At 32.8% G+C, this 18,387-nt stretch overlaps 1 pseudogene; it reads left to right on the top strand.

The window, feature by feature from the left end:
* The first annotated feature begins 10,426 nt into the window (after positions 1–10,426).
* LOC141513675 (AP-1 complex subunit sigma-3 pseudogene) lies at positions 10,427–10,892 on the top strand (annotated as a pseudogene).
* Positions 10,893–18,387: the final 7,495 nt, after the last annotated feature.

The raw sequence follows: 18,387 nt of genomic DNA, 5'->3' as shown, positions 1-18,387 counted from the left end.
TTATCATGCTTTCATTAGATATAGACAGTTTTAAACTGTAAGTCATTTAATCTATTTCAGCCACCCATTCCATTCAGACATCTCTCCATTGTGTTCCTTGTAGGTATTTCTAGCAATAACAATAACTACTATTTGTACAGTGCATTTAAATTTATGAAATTCTGTATATTTAGCATCTCAATTAGTTTTTACCACAAGTCAGTGATAGGAATTAAGCTCATTATCTTTATGTTACACTTGGTGAAACTAAAGGTTAGAGTTCAAATGATTCATCCTCGGCCACATGACTAGTAAATGTTAGAGGTAGATTCAAGTCCATGTCTTCCTAAATCCAAGTCCAACCCCTGCTTTTGTTCCTGCTGCTCAGATGGTAGAGTCAATAGGACACTGTATCTGCTACTGAGATGAGTGTATAGGTCTTATCTGAGGAGATAAATAACTGGAGTACACTAAGCCATATACTTTAAACACTTCTCATGCTAACTAGATTGGGCATGATATTAGGACCAATTCAAATAAAGTATGGAAAGAACTTTTCATATCTTGAAGCACTATAAAATGATAGTCATTGTCAGTAAATATTAGCATTGATGTTATTTTATTGTCATTTAGACTCTGAACAGTTACAGCTCTAGTGAACTGAGAGTTGAAGAGGGGAAGTGAAGCAGAATCAGTCTGGAAAAATAAGTTGGAGTCAGGGTGTAAAGGGCTTGAAATAGTTAAAAAGTTTGTATCTTATTCCAGAGTCAATGAGTCACTGAAATTTTATGAGTAGTATATGTCAGCTCTGTGTATTAAGCACATAAATTTGATGGATATATCGGTGTCTATCTATATCAATAGATATATAATCTATATCAAATTGCTAACTTTCTTGGGGTGGAAGAAAACTTGAAACTTAAATTTGTATTAAAAATTTATATTGAAATTAATTGTACATATAATTGGAAATAATAAAATACTATTTCGAAAATGATAGAAATTTGATAATTGAGTGTAGTGTGAATCTTGAGAGGAGAGATTTTAGAGGTAGGAAAATAAATTATAGTCCTGGAACGATTTGATAAGGTCATCATCTAATATATTGGTCCAATGTTATTGGAAAGCTACAAAGAAACCAGAAAAGGGAGTTAATCATTCCATTGTACACTGTTTTTATCAGAAAATTAGTAGAATTGTGTCCAGTTCTGGGAATCATATTTTTATGAATGACATTTCAAAAATAGTGTTTATCCAGGTGATAGGGCTATCCATATGGTCAATGAACAGTCTCTAAAGGAGAATTGATTAAAGGAACTGAGGAAGAAAATATGTGGAAGTCTTGAGAGCTGGTTTTAAGGGTTTATAGAAGTGCTTCTTAGAAGAAAATAGATTTTTTTTCTGCTTACACCTAGAGGGTTGAACTGGGACCAATAAATAAAATCGTTATTTTTTTTTGCTTGATATAAGTGAAAAACTTGCTAAAAAAAAGAATAATTAAGTGAAATGAGCCACCTCAGGAAGTTATGGGCTATCCTTGATAGACATCAAGGAAGTTATAGAGGGAATTCCTCTGAGGTTCCATCTGAATCGAAGATTCAATGAAGGAATTTCTGTCTCAGTAGTGCATAACATGTTCCTTCCATATTCCCCACCACTATTCTGAGTTTTATACCATGAGCAATATGAGAGGAAGGAAGCATTTCATGAAAGATCTTTTGGGTCTTATTTTTTCAACTATAAAAAAAGTTTAGATTTAATGACCTCTGTTTTTTTTTTTTTTCAATTGTAAAATTACATGAGTCTTCATCTATACACCAAATGAACATTTACCATTTGTGGGTGTTAAAGGTTTACACAATTCTAAAGAAAAAAATGTTCACAGCAATATACACTCTGAAATTGAGTTTCAGAACTAGATGACAAATGGAAATTCTAATGAAGGAGGACCCATTTGAGGTTCTCAAAGTCTATTGCTGAGAAAATCTTATTTTTATTTGTGTGGCAAGTCCAATTAGTCCTGTGGGAAAAAAATTGTCACATTTGATCTTTCATTGTTTTTAGTCACTGTATTCTGTAAATTCAGCAATCCAATCTAATAAACATTTATTCAGTGCTTACTATGTGCCAGTGTCACTATGCTGTTAAAATGCCCTTTCTGCTTTAGTATGTAAGGCTAATTCAGTCTCCCCTTCCCATACCAGCTATCGACCCAGATCCAAACAGTTAAAGGTGATCTGGTCTCCTTCATTGTAGACATAAATAAATGCAGTCTTCTGATCTGATATACTAAGTGGAAGTATGGGGGGGAACAGATCATATGAAAGAATTCAGAAATGAAATACATGAATTTTCATTTATTGGAAATGGAAGTTAAGGATACGAACATTTCTATATTGACTGCTATTTGCTTTTCAAATATTATATCATATAATCTTCAAAACAACTCTGGGATGATTGCAGATAAGGAAACTTAGGCAAACAGAAATTAAATGACTTACCCAGTAATTCTCAAAAGTTAGTATCCGAGGCTGAATTTTAACTTGTGTCTTGCTAATGCTAGGCTGAATAATCTATTCATTGATCTTCCTAGACTTTGTGGGATAGTAAAGATAAAGTAAAATTAATAGAATTTTCCTCTCTCTAGAGAAGGTATTTTGACACCTCTGTGTATTTTCCATTTCATTTTTTCATCATCTGTAGATATTATTTCTTGATTGTTATCAAGTTTATTTTCTATTTTCCTTTTCTTTCTCTTTCTCGTTTCCTAATTCTATCTGCAATTATAGAACATCAGTTTCAATTTCATGCCAACATCCCCAATGGGATACATATAATCACAGAATGAAACAAGTCATACTTTTGATTTCAAATAAGTAGGTTACAAAGGGAATTCTTATGTCTTTCTAGCATGTATTAAAAAAAAATCAATGATCTGCTCCAATCCCCCTTGTTTACATGTCTTTACTCCTGATCACACTTGGAATCATCAGTTCATTGAAGAAAGATATTTGGTTTCATTATATGATCCCCAAAAGTACAGTCCAGGTCAAGTACAGTGTTGAATCTACCTCCTGCCCCTAGCTATGGCATAATATATTTGAGCAATGTTGAATTTAGTAGCCATAAATAGTTTTGGATTTGGGGAAGAGGAAAGTATTCAGAGTCACTGAGGTTGAAAGAATAAAGTTCTGCTGAGGAAACTAAACTAATGATTGACATTTTACCCTCTTTTGATTTTTATAGGAGGGATATTGACTATAGAAATTCCCAGGCATTTATTGTTATATCAAGATTCATGGGTCAGAGTCAGGTTTGTGTTAGGTAAAGCATTGTTATTCAAATTTCAGCTAAGGAAACTAAACTGATGATTGACATTTTACCTTATTTTCATGTTCATAGGAGGACTATTTACTATAAAATTTCCTAGGCATTTATTGTTATATCATGATTCATGTGTCAGAGTTGGGTTTCTGTTAGTAAAGCATTGTTATTCTAGTTCTCAGAAGAAAGATTCCATGTCTATCATGAGAATTAAAAAAAAATATAAATTTCAATTTTGTGCAAAGAGATTTTAACTTTATTTTGCTGCCTATATCATTATAGGCAGGGGAGAGCTTTTGAGTATTTTGAAGATTTAGTCTATTCTGTCCTGAAGGAAGATAACTTAGGAAGCAATATAAAAGTTAGATTCATAGAGGAAAGAGAGTGTAAGAGGCAGGAGAATTAAGTTTTGTTTTGAGAGTTTTTCATGTAGTTGGCAATGAATTGGATTAGTGAAAGTTCTAGTTGGGAGGAGAGGGAGGACATTAGACAAATTCTGGAATGAGATCTGTTCATTCATGACAATTTGTTGCTTATGTGACAGTCTGGGGCAGCAGAAAAATTTATAGATATTTTAAGTACAAAATAGTGAATTTTGGTGCAAATCCCAGAAAGGAAAAACATAAGAAGAGGGAAGGCTGAGTAAAGGTTTATGTTAGGTTTTGGACATATCAAGAATGCAATACTGGTGGATAGAAATTCAGGCATTGATGTACTAGTGATTGTTCAGATTTATGTTTTAATTTCAGGAGGGAGAAGAGGATCATAGTTATTAAGGAGAGAATTCTTTCTCTAGGGAACATGCTGAAAGAAGTCATGAGATTGAGGAGATGAGAGGGAGATTAAGACAAACACACCAGGAGAAGGCAAAAGATAGAGATAGGAAATGAGAGGGAGAGAGAGAGAGAGAGAGAGAGAGAGAGAGAGAGAGAGAGAGAGAGAGAGAGAGAGAGAGAGAGAGAGAGAGAGAGAGAGAGAAAGAATATAGTCTGTTATACATAAAGGAAGAAAGCTTTATTATCACCAGCATATTAAGGGTTTGGGATAAATATGAAGAAACAATAAAAATGGTAACAAAGGAGCACTTAGAAAGGTAGGAGATAAAGATGGCAAGTGTACTGGCTCAGAAATCCAGAGAGAAAAGAGTGTCTGCAGCAGAAGAGGGTTATCAATGATTTTAAAAACTATAGAGGGGTCAAGGCCTTTGGATTGAGCGATGAAGTCATATTTGTTGGGTTTTGAGAGAGCAGTTTCAGTAGAGTTGGCAAAAATCTTAAAGCATTATTTTGTGGAGTGAATAGGGAAGCAAAGAAATAGTGCAGATTGCCTTTTTTAAGAAGAAATTTTATTATGAAGGGGAACAGAAGGATTATTGGTTGCGGGACAGATTCGAAAGGTTTAGAGTAAGTTTTTTCTTTTATTTTTAGATTTAGGAAATCTGTGCATGTTTAGTTTTGGAATAAAGGGAAGGCAAGGACTGAAGATACATCTATTTGAGGGGATAAATGACAGCGTAATGAAGGAAACAACAATAACAATAATAATTCATCATTTTTTGTTTTGTTTTGGTTTATGGTTTTTGTAGGCCACTGAAGTTATGTGGTTTGTCTAAGGTCACACTTCTAGCTAGTAACTAGTGTCTTAGTCTGGAATTTTCTTCAGGTCCTCCTGGGGCTTTTACTCTATCCACTGTGTCACCTAGCTATCCCCATATTTGTCATTTTAAAGTTAACAAAATACTATGTTCACCAAAACCTTGTGAGTTAATGTAAAAAGATGGTCCTTGAAAGTCAAGTACCTATTCATTGATAGGAAGTCAATAGTTTGGTTTTAAACTAATGGTAAAAATGAGATCTGAGAAATGATTCAATTTTATGTTTCAATTAAGTTCATTAGCACAATTAAGTTAATTGATTGACTGAATTAGAATGGTTGAAATGTATTGGACAAATAATTATTCTCATCAGAATTAGGAGAAAGATCCATCTTATCAAGAAGTTACATGTAAATGAAGAAGGAGAGGATAGAAGAAAATCAAATCAGTTTGGGAGAACATAAACATAGTTAGGCAGAGCTCCCCCAAGCATTAAGAAAAAGCTTTTGTAACAAGGCTGGGTTGAGGACTTTTAGAAAAGAGTCTATGATACTGAATCTTTTTCCCTTTTTCTATCCTCCCTTCTATCCAAATTTCCCACTATAGACCCTTACTAGTTTTTCCAATTACATGAAAAGATGGTTTTTAAGATTACTTTTAGTATAAGTTTGGAGTTTAGTTTTTTCTCCATTCTTCCATTTCCTACCCTTTCCCCTTGACAGATCTGATATAGGTTAGACATATACAATCATGTTTAACACATTTGTATATTAGTTATGCTGTGAAAGACGAATCAGAACTAAAGGGAAAAGCAATGAGGAAGAAAGAAAAAAATGTTTTAAAAAGTGAACATACTCTGCTTTGCTCTGCGTATGTCATCCTCTATAGTTTTTCCTATGGATGTGGGGTCATAAGTTTTTACAGTTGAGGAAAGCTAAGTCCATCATAGCTGATCATCACATAATGTTGCTATTAATGTGCAGAATGTTCTGGTTTTGGTCACTTCAATCAGTATCATTTCACCAAAGTCTTTCCAGGCTTTTCTGAAGCCTAGGCTATTCATGATTTCTTACAAAATAATAGTACTCCATCACACTCATATACCATAGCTTAGGCATTCCCTAATTGATAGATATCCCTTCAGTTTCCAATTCTTTGCCACTATAAAAAGCTGCCAGAAATATTTTTGAACATGGGATCTATCCCCCTTTTTTATAATCTCTTTGGGATATACACCTAATAGTAGTATTGCTGGATCAAAGGTATGCACAGTTTTATTGCTCTTTGAACTTAAGTAGAAATTGGTCTCCACAAAGATTGGATCAGTTCACAATTCCAACAAAAATGCAAGTATCACAGTTTTCACATATTTTCCTCAATAAGTAATTTAATTTAGGCAGAATTGTCATTTTTATTATATTAGCTGTATCTAGCCTTGAGCAATTGACATTTCCCCAATTTATTTAAAGCCAATTTTATTTTTTTGAAGTCATTTGCTATTGTTTTCATACTCTGTGGTTATGTTGACAAGTTGACTACCAAGTTATTTTTATCTTGTCTACAGTTACTTTAAATGGAATTTATTTTGCCAATCAGTTTTGTTTTATGCGTATATGTATATGTATATGTATATGTATATGTATATGTATATGTATATGTATATGTATATGTATATGTATATGTATATGTATATGTATATGAAAGCTGATGATTTATGTGGGTTTATTTTGTATCCTGCAACTTTGGTAAAATTGTTAATTGTTTTAAGTAGTTTTGAGTTGATTAGCTGGAATTCTCTAAGGAAACCATCTTATCATCTGCAAAGAGTGAAAGTTCTGTTTCTTCATTGTCTAGTCTATTTCCTCCAGTTTCTTTTTCTTCTCTTATTGCTAAAGCAAACATTGCTAAAACAAAAAATAATAGTGGTAATGGACATCCTTTTTCTTACTTGGAATATTTCTAGTTTATCTCCTTTTCACATAATGCTTGCTGACAGATGTTGCTTTTCATTTTTAAAGAAAATTCATTTATTCCTAACATCTGTAGTATTTTTATTAGAAATGGGTTCTTTATGTTGTCAAAAGCATTTTCAGCATATATTGAGATAATCATATAATTTCTATTAGTTTTGTTATTTATGGTCAATTCTGATGACAGTTTTCCTCATATTGAACCAGCTGTATTCCTATCAGATCATAATATGTTATTCTAGTGATAACTTGTAGTAATCTCTATTCTAATATTTTATTTAAATTTTTTGCTCCAAAATTGATAAAAGAAATTGATCTATAAATTTTTTGTCTAGTTTGGTTCTTCCTGGTATACTAATTAGCCAAATATTGTCATAAATATTTTGGCAAAAATCCATTAATTTTTCAAATTGTTTATAAACGATTATGATTAATTCTTCTTTAAATGTTTGGGAGAATTCTCTTGCAAATGCATCTGAAGCTTGAAATTTTTTCCTTAGGGAATTTGTTCATCACTTCTTCAATTTCTTTTTCAGAAATAGGATTAAGTATTTTATTCCCTCTTCTGTTAATGCGTATAATTTATGTTTTTATAGATTTTCATTCATTTCACATAGAGTGTGAGATTTATGGCCATATCATTGGTCAAAATAGCTCTGAATTATCAATTTAATTTGCTCCTAATTGGTGGTCAATTCACCCTTTCATTTTTGATACTGGAAAATTTGCTTTCTTCTTTTTTTAAAAAAAAGATTTATGTCTTTCATTGTTTTTTTCTTAAAACCAAATTTTATTTATTAGCTTAATAGTTTTATTACTGTCAGTTCTATTAATTTATCCTTTGATTCTCAGAATTTCTAATTTGGTATTTAATTGGGGATTTTTCAATTTTTCTTTATCTAGTTTTCTTAGGTGTATTCCCAATTTATTGATCTCCTTTTTTTTCTCTATTATGTTTATGTAAGCATTTAGAGATATAAAATTTTCCCTACTACTTTGGCTATATTCCACAAGTTTGGATATATTATCTCATTGTCATTGTCTTGAATGAAATCATCGATTATATTTATGATTTGTTTGACCCATTCATTCATTCTTTAAATTATATTATCTAATTTTCTATTGTATTTTAAGTCTATTTTCCATGACCTATGTGATTTTCATTACATGATGACCTGAAAAAGATGAATTTAATATTTCTGCCTTTCTGTATATGATTATCAGATTATATTATATTCTAAGACAGATTTAATTTTTGTATAGGTGCCATGTACCTCTGAGAAAAGTGCGTATTTCTTCCCATTGATATTCAATTTTCTCCCTATGTCTATAATATTGAACTTTTCTCAAATTTTATTTACCTCAATATCTTCCTTCCTTATTTTGTAATTAAATTTATCTAAGAGACAGAGGTTGAGGTCCCCCCTTGTTTAGATTTTACAGTTTGTTTTCCTATCACTTGTTTAATTTCTCCACTAATAATTTGGATGCTATACCATTTGTTGCATATATGTTTAAAATTGATATCACTTCATTGTCTATGGTACCTTTTAGGAGTTGTAGTTTTCCTTCATTAACACTTTTATTTAGATCTGTTTTTTGTTTTGCTTTTTTTTTTGAGATAAGCATGGCTACCCTTGATTTTCCCCCACTTCAACTGAAATATAACATTTCTGCTCTAGTCTTTTACCTTTGCTCTTACATATATCTCTCTACTTCAAATATACTTCTTGTAAACAGCATATTTTGGATTATGGTTTTTAATCCACTCTGCTACCTGCTTCCATTTTATTGGAGAGTTTATCCCATTCATATTCATATTACTAATTGTAATTAAGATTACTATGATTACTAACTGCATTATCTTCCATCCCGTCTTCCCTTCATTTAAAGTTTTCTCTCTCCTTTAACCATATCCCTCCTCTCTTGTGTTTTGCTTCTGACTGCAGCCTCTTTCACTCAGCCCTCTCTTGTAACAACCTCCCACCTTTTTCTTTTTCCTTTACACTTCTAATTCCATATAAGGCAAGAATAATTTCTAATCCTTACTGAATGTATATATTCCCTCTTTGATCCAAATCTGATGAAGGTAAGATTCAAACAATTCTCATCACTCCTTTCTTTCCCTTGACTGCAATGTCTTCATAGGATATTATTTACCCCATTCTGTCTCCCTCTCCTACCTTTCCAGGACAATCCCTTTTGTTAAATTTCTTAACGTTTTTTATAACATACCATCAAAATCAGTTTATGTCCATTCCGTCTGTCTAATTATGCTCCCTTTAAGATAGAGTTCTCAAGAGTTATATGTATCATCTCTCATTTAGGGAAGGACTTAATATTACTGAATTTTCCTTTTTCTTTTTACCTAATACCTTTGTGTTTTTCTCTTGAATTTCATGTCTGAAGATAAAATTTTCCATTCAGCTCTAGTTTTTCCATGAGGTAAATTTTAAAATTGCCTATTTTGTTGAATTCCAAATTTTCTGCTAAAAGGATTTGCTCAATTTTTCTGGAGAGTTGGTTCTTGGTGGTAATCCAAGCTCTTTCCCCTCCAGAATATCATATTCAAGACCCATTAATTCTTTATTTATGTTGCCAAGTCCTGTATAATACTGAATGGAGATCCTTGCTATTTGAATTGTTTCTTTCTAGCTGCCTGCAATATTTGTCCTTCACCTGATAATTTTGGAATTTGGTTACAATCTTTCTTGAAATTTTTAATTTTGGATACCTTTCAGGAGATTTTTGGTAGATTCTTTCAATAACTATTTTATCCTTTGGTTTCATGATCTCAGGGCAGTTTTCCTGGCTGATTTCTTGAAAGATTTTGTCCAGGATCTTTTTTGGTCATGGCTTTCAGGTAGTCCAATAATTCTTAAATTATCTCTACCTGATTTTGTTTTCAGGTCAGTTTTTTTTCCAATGTAGTATTTTAAATTTTCTTCTACTTTTTTCATTTTTTAATTTTTCTTACTAATTCTTGACTCCTGGAGTCATTTGTTTCTACTTCCCCAAATCTATTTTTCAAAGAATTATTTTCTTCAGTTGGTTTTTGCATCTCCACTTCAATTTTATCAATTATGCTTTTTAAAGTAGCTCTTTTATTTTTTCCATTTCCCTAAATGTATATTTGAAGAAAATGTCTTCTTTTCCAATTTGCCCTATCTTATTTTTAAAGATTTCATTTGTCCATTTATTAAATTGTAATGTTTTTAATTTTGTTTTATCTATTTTTCTGCCTGTCTGCATTTGATTATACATTGTTTATGCCATAGGGCAGGGCTGTCCAACTTTAACTTTTAAAAATTTTATTGAAAAAAATGGACAATATATTTTGATCTGCCATTTTAGTGAGAGCTCTACGATAGCTCAGTTTCATTTACTAAAGTGTTTAGTAGATTGTGGGAAACAACCATGGTCTGAGAAGCCCTTACCTGTCACCTGGGCTCCTGGCGGGGCAGCGGGCCGGCAGCGCCTCCAGATTCTGGCCCGGCCTGTGCGTCCCTTCGGCCGGCCCATCCCGCTGTGGGCTGCGCGGCAGCCCTGGGCCCCCAACATGATCCATTTCATATTGCTGTTCAGTCGACAAGGGAAATTAAGACTGCAGAAGTGGTATACTACACTCCCCGATAAAGAGAGAAAAAAAGATCACCCGAGAAATTGTACAGATGATTCTGTCTCATGGTCAAAAGATGAGCAGTTTTGTTGACTGGAAGGATTTAAAAATTGTTTATAAAAGATATGCTAGCTTATATTTTTGCTGTGCAGTAGGAAATCAGGACAATGAACTGTTGACGCTAGAGATTGTACATCGTTATGTGGAATTACTAAACAAGTATTTTGGAAATGTCTGTGAACTGGATATTATATTTAATTTCAAAAAGGCATATGTTATTCTTGATAAGTTTATAATTGGAGGAGAAATCCAGGAAACCTCAAAGAAAACTGCCGTCAAGGCTATAGAAGACTCTGATATGTTACAAGAGACAATGGAATAATATATGAGCAAGCCTGCATTTTAACTGAAAATTCTACTTGGCTGTATGTCTTAAATCTGCAAAATTTCAGCTGGATATGGTTCTTTTCTGATGTGCTAGAGTCTTATGCCAAAAATAACTTAAATGGATTTTGCATGTAAACCTTCTTGAATATTTTGGGATATGGTGTTCAACTAGTAAGACTTAAAATTATAGCATATTTGTAACAGGTGCATATATAAATGCATATATATGTAGATATATTAATTATTCTTTGTGCATCTCAACTATGAAACTTAACAACCATCATTTAGTAGTCTGCATATTTTGTTTGTATAATTATTTTTCCAGCAAAATAATAATTTTAAATTATTTTTGAGAAATGAACGATGCTATATTTTTGCTAGTATCCTCAAAGGACAAGTTTGCCATTATTTTGTAAAAAAAATATTGTGAATGTACTGCTGTCTATTTTGGACTAAATATTTTTTTCTAACTATACAGTTCATTTTTATTATGATTTCATAATCTGTCAAAGTAATATAAAAGGTCAGTTATTAGATAATTATAGGCAAAGTGTGTATGTGTGTGTGTGTTTGTGTGTATCCCCCCATACATAAACGTGTGTGTGTGTGTGTGTGTGTGTGTGTGTGTGTGTGTACACACATCCACTTGCACAACACTTCAACACAGCTTCAGTCTATTATAACTGGCTTGACTGTCTTGTCTTGAATTTATTATTCAGACTTGACTTTGGTAAAATAACAGCAAGGATGAAACACAACTACCTATCATTCTAAACAAAAGCAAATCTTCAGGAGGAGCTGTCTAGTATGAAATTGTTCTAATAAAATTTTGGCAGTCAGAATTGTAAAATATGAAATTATCAACATTTTTTTTGTCAAAAATCACAGATTTTCACATTAAAAGGGAGTGAGTTTACTGGCCATTTAGTCCAAATTTAGTAATTTATAAGAATGTTTTTTATAACTTATTTGTTTCACAACTCAAATGATCTGACTGACTTCCTTTGAGAGATGTGATAAGATGATTCAGCTATTAGCCACAGTGTAATACCCTGGGACTTCAAGCAATTATTGCTATTGACTGTGGTGTCAACACTTCTTTCTTTTGATGCACAGAGAATTCTTGTTCATCGAAATGAGACATCTGCATACTCAAGGGTAGGAAAGTCTCTAGTTAGTAAGTATTTTGTAATTTTCAGTTCCAATTTTCTAATACCTTAGGACTTTTCAGCATTTTAATTTGCATCGAGTATTTTCCCTAGTACCTGGACAGTGTTAGTCTGGAGGTCTAAGTTCACTCATATTGCAGTGATTAGGAGGACAATCTTGGTCAATTTTCCTAGGAGATGGATCTGCCTACTATGTGGGTGTCTTTAGGAAATTTTGAAGGGATGACTTCTGAAGGAATTTGCTAACACTAAAAATTACTTTTTGTCTGCTTTAGTAGACATGCACACATTTTTTACACAGATTCCTGGTTGATGAGACAAACTAGGTGAATCAATACATTTTTAAGATTTTTCCCTCAAATTAACATTTATAAACATTATTATACTCATTAGGACCAGAAAATGTTTGCTTATTTTTTTTTTATATATCTTTCCTTGCGTAATCACTTAAACTCAATCAAGATATCAAGTTGAAATTTTGCTTAATCTGTTTTTAATCATTTGATGTACTTGGAGTATCCATTGTCCAGTTTTATAGTTAAACTCATCATCCAGGTCTTCACTACATAAAGAAAATAAAGATGAAGTTTTTCAAGAAAAAAAAAATAAAGTGTTTAGTAAACCAATAGGGAGCCACACAAAATTGCTCTGTGAGTCATATGTGGCCCATCAGCTGTATTTTGTACATTTCTGTCTTTGGGTCTGGTCATTTTTGATTTAGGTTTCATGAACTGCAGAAAAAAAATATTTTTTCTATCCCTATTCAGTTTTCTCCAGAGATGTATCATATCTAAATTTCACCTTCATAACTTCCTGTTTGTTAATTTTGTTAGATTTATTTAATTCTGAGAGAAGGGAAATTGAGTTCCCCCATTTTTGTGGTTTTTCTGTCTATGTCTCCTTGTAATGTTCAACTTCTCATCCTAGAATCTGGATGCTATACCACTTGGTGCATATATGTTTAATAATTATATAACTTTATTGCCTATAGTCCTTTTAAGAAGATTTGGTTTCCTTCCTTATTCTTTTAATGAGACCTGTTTTTGCTTTTTTGTCTGAGATGAAGAGTGTTACCCCAATTTTTTTTTTACATTACCTGAAGCATAATATGATCTATGCCAGCCTTTTATCTTTACTATATTTATATATAAGAAAACTAATTCTGTATTTCCCTCCACGCTCTTTCCCCATACTTCCCTTTTTCTTTTACTATTATTCCTCTCATGAATGTTTTACTTCCTTTCCCCTTATTTCTTTTAAACTTCAACCTTAACTTTACATTTACTTTTCTCTTTGCTTCCCTTTTATCAATCCCTTCTTCTTCATATTTTTAACTTCCCTGTTTACTTTGTGGATATATTTATCTAATTCGAAGAGAGGGAGGTTAAAGTCCTAGTATAGTTTTATTCTGTCTAAGTCTTCCTGTAACTATTTTAACTTCTCCTCGAAGAATTTGGATATTATCCTACTTGTTACATATAGGTTTAAATTGGGTATTATTTCATTGCTTATATTATCTTCTAAGAATATGTACTTTCCTTCATCATCCCTTTTAATTAGATATACCTTTTCTTTTGCTTTGTCTGAGATTTGCTTTACTACCCTGCTTATTTTACTTTACCTGAAGTATGGTGTGTTCTGCTCCAGTCTTTCCTTTGTCCTTTGTGTGTCTCTCTTCTTAAAATGTGTTTTTTGAAAAACCTACTGTAGAATTCTGCTTTTTAATCCACTTTGCTATTCAATTCCTGTTTATTTGTGCATTCATCTTAGTGATATTTATAGTTTTGATTATTAACTTTTAATTTTCCTCCATCCTCTCTCCTACGTATTTGTACAATTCTCTTTTCTTTCTTATTCTCTCTTCACCAATGTTGTCTTTCTGATTGGTCCCTTTTGATCATCCCTCTTCCCTTTCCTTCTCTCTTTCCCCTTTTACTTATTTAACTTTTTGTATAATTTAACTTTACCTTTACTTTTCCTTTGGACTCTCCTTTTATCAGACTTTTTTTTCCATTTCCTTTTCCTTTTTCTCCTCACCCCTACTTCCCTCTTAGATAGGATACATTCCTTAACCGCAATAGGAAATGTGTGTTATTCTCATTATGGGCAAAGTCTGTTCACTAGTCATACTTACTCAGTGTTCTATTTTCTTTTTTTTTACTTCTTGCAAGGGGCTTGGATTAGGTGGCCTGTTTGGGACCACGGAGCCTGGTGGCTCGGTGTCAGGGGTGGTATGTGGGCTTTGGGCCTCTTGGCACAATGCTCAGTCTGCTGCACTACTCAGTCACCCTACAGCACATTTTAGAAGAGGGACAGAGTGAAAGGAAAGAGAGAATATAATATATGGTAATAGGGTAGAATGGTTGGAGGGATTTACAATCAACAACGGCAACAGTGTAAAAATATGGAAATAACTTCTATGATGGACTTAGCTTAAAGTATGTTATCCACCCAAGACAGAGCTGATGGTATTAGAATTTGGACTGAAATACATTTTCCCCCCTTTCCTTTACTTTATTTCTCATGATGTTCTATATTTTAGGGGGAGGGATATTATGTTTAATCTTAAACAAGAATATTTTAGTAAAGTATAAAAAAGCATCACTTGTACACAAATATTCATAGCAGCTCTGTTTGTGGTGGCAAAGAACTGGAAATTAATGTAAATGTCCTTCAGTTGGGGAATGGCTTCAGAAACTGTGGTATATGTATGGAATGGAACACTATTGTTCTATTAGAAACCAGGAGGGATGGGAACTCAGGGAAGCCCGGGAAGATTTGCATGGACTGATGCTGAGTGAGATGAGCAGAACCAGAGGAATATTGTGCACCTTGGCAGCAACATGAGGGTGATGACCAATCTGGATGGACTTGCTCATTCCATTAGTGCAACAATCAGGTACAATACTTTATTTTTCTTCCTTAGGGATTTCATTTCTCTCTCATCACATTTAACTTAGATCAATGTATACCATGGAAATAATGATAAGACTAACAGACTGCCTTCGGTGGGGGGGGGGTTGGGAGAGGGAAGCAAGATTGGGGAAAAATTGTAAAAAATTGAAAATAAAAAAAATAATATTTACTCAGTGTTCACATCCTCCTTTATTTACTCCTATAATATGTCCTTTATTCCTCTTTATGTGGTTCTATTTGTCTTCAAGTGCTTCATCTTCTCCCAGTAAATCATTCTTTTCAAATTTTAATTGATTTATACCTATCACAACCTCTGTCAAGATACACTATTTTTATGTTTCCTGATAGAAGTACAGTTTTCAAGGATTGACTGATTGGATTGATTTATTAGTGTCACAACTTCCTAAATCAATTCATATCTACAATGTCTTCCAAGGACACTCGCTCCAATTATCCTTATAGAAATACAACTGTCATGAACTAAAGGAACATGTAAAGCAACATCACTTCATGATCTATTTATACTCCCTCCAACTGTTACATTAGTAATATCACTTTTTTTGCCCTAAATTATCTCCTAAAGAATCATCACTTTCCAGATCCATCTATAGCCGTGCTCTCTGTTTGAATATGCTCCTTTTAACTATTCTAAAAGAAATGTATTTCTCAAGTTAGACATATTATCTCCTTTATCGGGATGTACACAGTTTAATTTTATTGACATTTTTTCCCACTTTCCATTTACACTTTCATGAATCTCCTGAATCTTGTATTTGAAGATCAAATTTTCTATCCAGTTCTCTTCTTTTTATAAGATACATTTGAAATTCCTCCAGTTCATTGAAAGTTCATTTCTTTTCTACTGAAAGAATATCCTTAATTTTTCTGGGTAGTTAATTCTTGGTTGTAATACAATGTCCTTTGCCCTATGGAATATCATATCTTGGGTCCCCTGATCCTATAATTTTCAAGCAGATAAATGCTTCATAATTTTGTCTATTGCTCTCTTTTATTTAAATTTCTTTTTTTACTACTTGTGTTATTTTCTCCTTTAGCTGAAAATTCTGAAATTTCATTATACTATTTCCTGGAATATTATTCTGGAATCTCTTTCTGGGGGAGATCAATGTATTTGTTCAAGGACTATTTTGTTTCCTTCTTCTAGGATGTTAAGACATTTTTAAATATAATTTCCTGCAAGTTATTGCCTAGGTTCTTTTTTCTGATCATGACTTTTAAGTACACCCATAATTCATAAATTATCCCTCCTGAACCTATTGCCCACTGAGTCACTTTTCCATAGAGTTACTTTACATTTTTAGCCTATGTTTTGAGACTTTTATTTTTGCTTGATGGAATCTTGGTATCTCATATTGTCATTCATTTCTATTTGTCCAGTTCTACTTTTTAGGTTTTTTTTTCTTTAGTTAGCTTTTATGTTTCTTTTTTTCCAGTAGCATTATTTTACTTTTTGGTGAATTGGCTTCCTTTTCTGGTTAGTTAATTTTACTTTTTGATGAGTTATATTCCTTTTCCAGTCCTTATCAGAATAATATTGTCTATTCTTTGTTCTCTTTTTGTTTTTTCTTTCTTTTGATAGTTGAACTTTGCTCCTGGACAACAGGTTGAATGCTCCCAAGCTTTGTGTCCTGGGGTCAAGTGATCTAGTCCTTGGTTTACTGCTTGCCTATGCCATTAACCTTTTCTGAAATTCCTCCATAATATCTTGCGTTGAGAACAATTTTCTTTTTTTAAATTAATTTTTATTAAAGATATTATTTGGGAAACAGTTTCCTTTTTTTGTGAATTCTATTGATTTAAGATATTTTTTTTACAGGGATCATTAAAAGTTGGTTTGGAAAGAATTCTGGGAGCTTCCTAGCTTCATACTCCCAACTTAATCTGCCCAAGAATTCGCTCAATTGTATGGTGTTAAATTTCTCTTTCATTTCTCTTTCCATTTTTTACTCGATATTTAATGTTCATTTTGAGATCTTCCCAAACATCTTTTTGATCTGGAGACCAATTAGTATTCTCCTTTTTGGCTTCCCATTTAGTACTTTTTCTGTCATTCTTTTCTGAGATGCTGTTATGATCTTGCTTATCTACATAGTTGCTTTCTATTGTCACAGCTTTTTTCTGGTTTTTCCTACTTATTTTAAACTCTGCAACTAGGTAACAGAAGTTGTCCCAAACTTTTTTTTTTATTGGGGTAGGGATCACTCACAGACCAATGTGGAATTGCCAGCTAGGCTGGGGTCATCTAATTAAGTTATACCTCCTGCATAGGGGCTTCTGTATTGGAGTCCTCCTAGCTGGCCTATTGTGCCCTTAGTGCACTGGTCTTTGTTCCTGCACTGGGATCTTTTTCCCCTTCACCCCAGTGAGATAGATATTTTCTGAAGTCTTTGCCATAAATCTTGGGATGGAAAATGTTCCACTCTGTTTTTCTGTGAGTTCTTCAACTCCAGAATCTGTTTGGGGAGTTGATTGATATTGTATTTGAGGGAAGATGAGGAGAGCTGAGGGAAGTTCTTGGCTTCTTTCCATCATGTTGGCTCTACTCCCCAAATTAAATTTATAAATGATATTACATTTGAAGTCATAATAATGACTTAGACTATTGAGAATGCTGAAAATAAATTGTACAAAAGTTCTCATTAGTAACACTTAAGATAGCAGTCAAATAGGCTGAACAGCATCAATGTAGCAAAAGTTAATCAATCATTAGGAAGTAGAGGCATCAGGCATATTTTTCAAGAAATATAACTTTGAATAAAAGAGGATAAAATAGATAATGAATGAATAGGTTAAAATACAAAACTAAAACACAGAAAAGAGTGGGGGAAATCTAAGAATGTTTATAAAAATTTGGAGAGTAAAAAATTGAAGAAATATGTCTCTGAAATTTGTAGAAAAATATAACACTTATTCTTTTCTTGACTCTTGGAAACTGGTGATGTATAATGATAGAACAGATATTACTCATTAATTTGAAGCCTTATGTCATGGCTGACAGGGTCTGGACTGAGATAGATAAGCAAGTCATTCCCATCCTAGGGAATTAGGGGTAGGGTGGGAATTAGTTAATGAAATATGAGAGAGCAGTGAGTCAATATGAAGAGTCAGCACAAAGGTTCTAGAGAATAGTTTCTGTCCCAGTATCCTATGCACTTAATGACTCAGAGAGAAGAAGCCTGGAAGAGACTGTACCATCTATTAGAAAATAATGAAGGTAATGATGATGAAAATGATGATGATTATGATAAAAGGGAGGAAGAGAGAGAGAGAGATTTAAGTTGGGGAAGAAGGGAGGTTTATAATTGCAGTATTTTGCAGGAGGGAAAGGGTTCTCTGATTGGTTATTGAAATGGAGATACATAATTCCTGATTAAATTTTCCAATTGGGCAGTGCAAAAAGGATAAACT

The sequence above is a fragment of the Macrotis lagotis genome, chromosome 1 (genome assembly GCF_037893015.1).
Source record: "Macrotis lagotis isolate mMagLag1 chromosome 1, bilby.v1.9.chrom.fasta, whole genome shotgun sequence".
NCBI classification, from domain to species: domain Eukaryota; kingdom Metazoa; phylum Chordata; class Mammalia; order Peramelemorphia; family Peramelidae; genus Macrotis; species Macrotis lagotis.
This window is presented reverse-complemented; position numbering and strand designations above follow the sequence as displayed.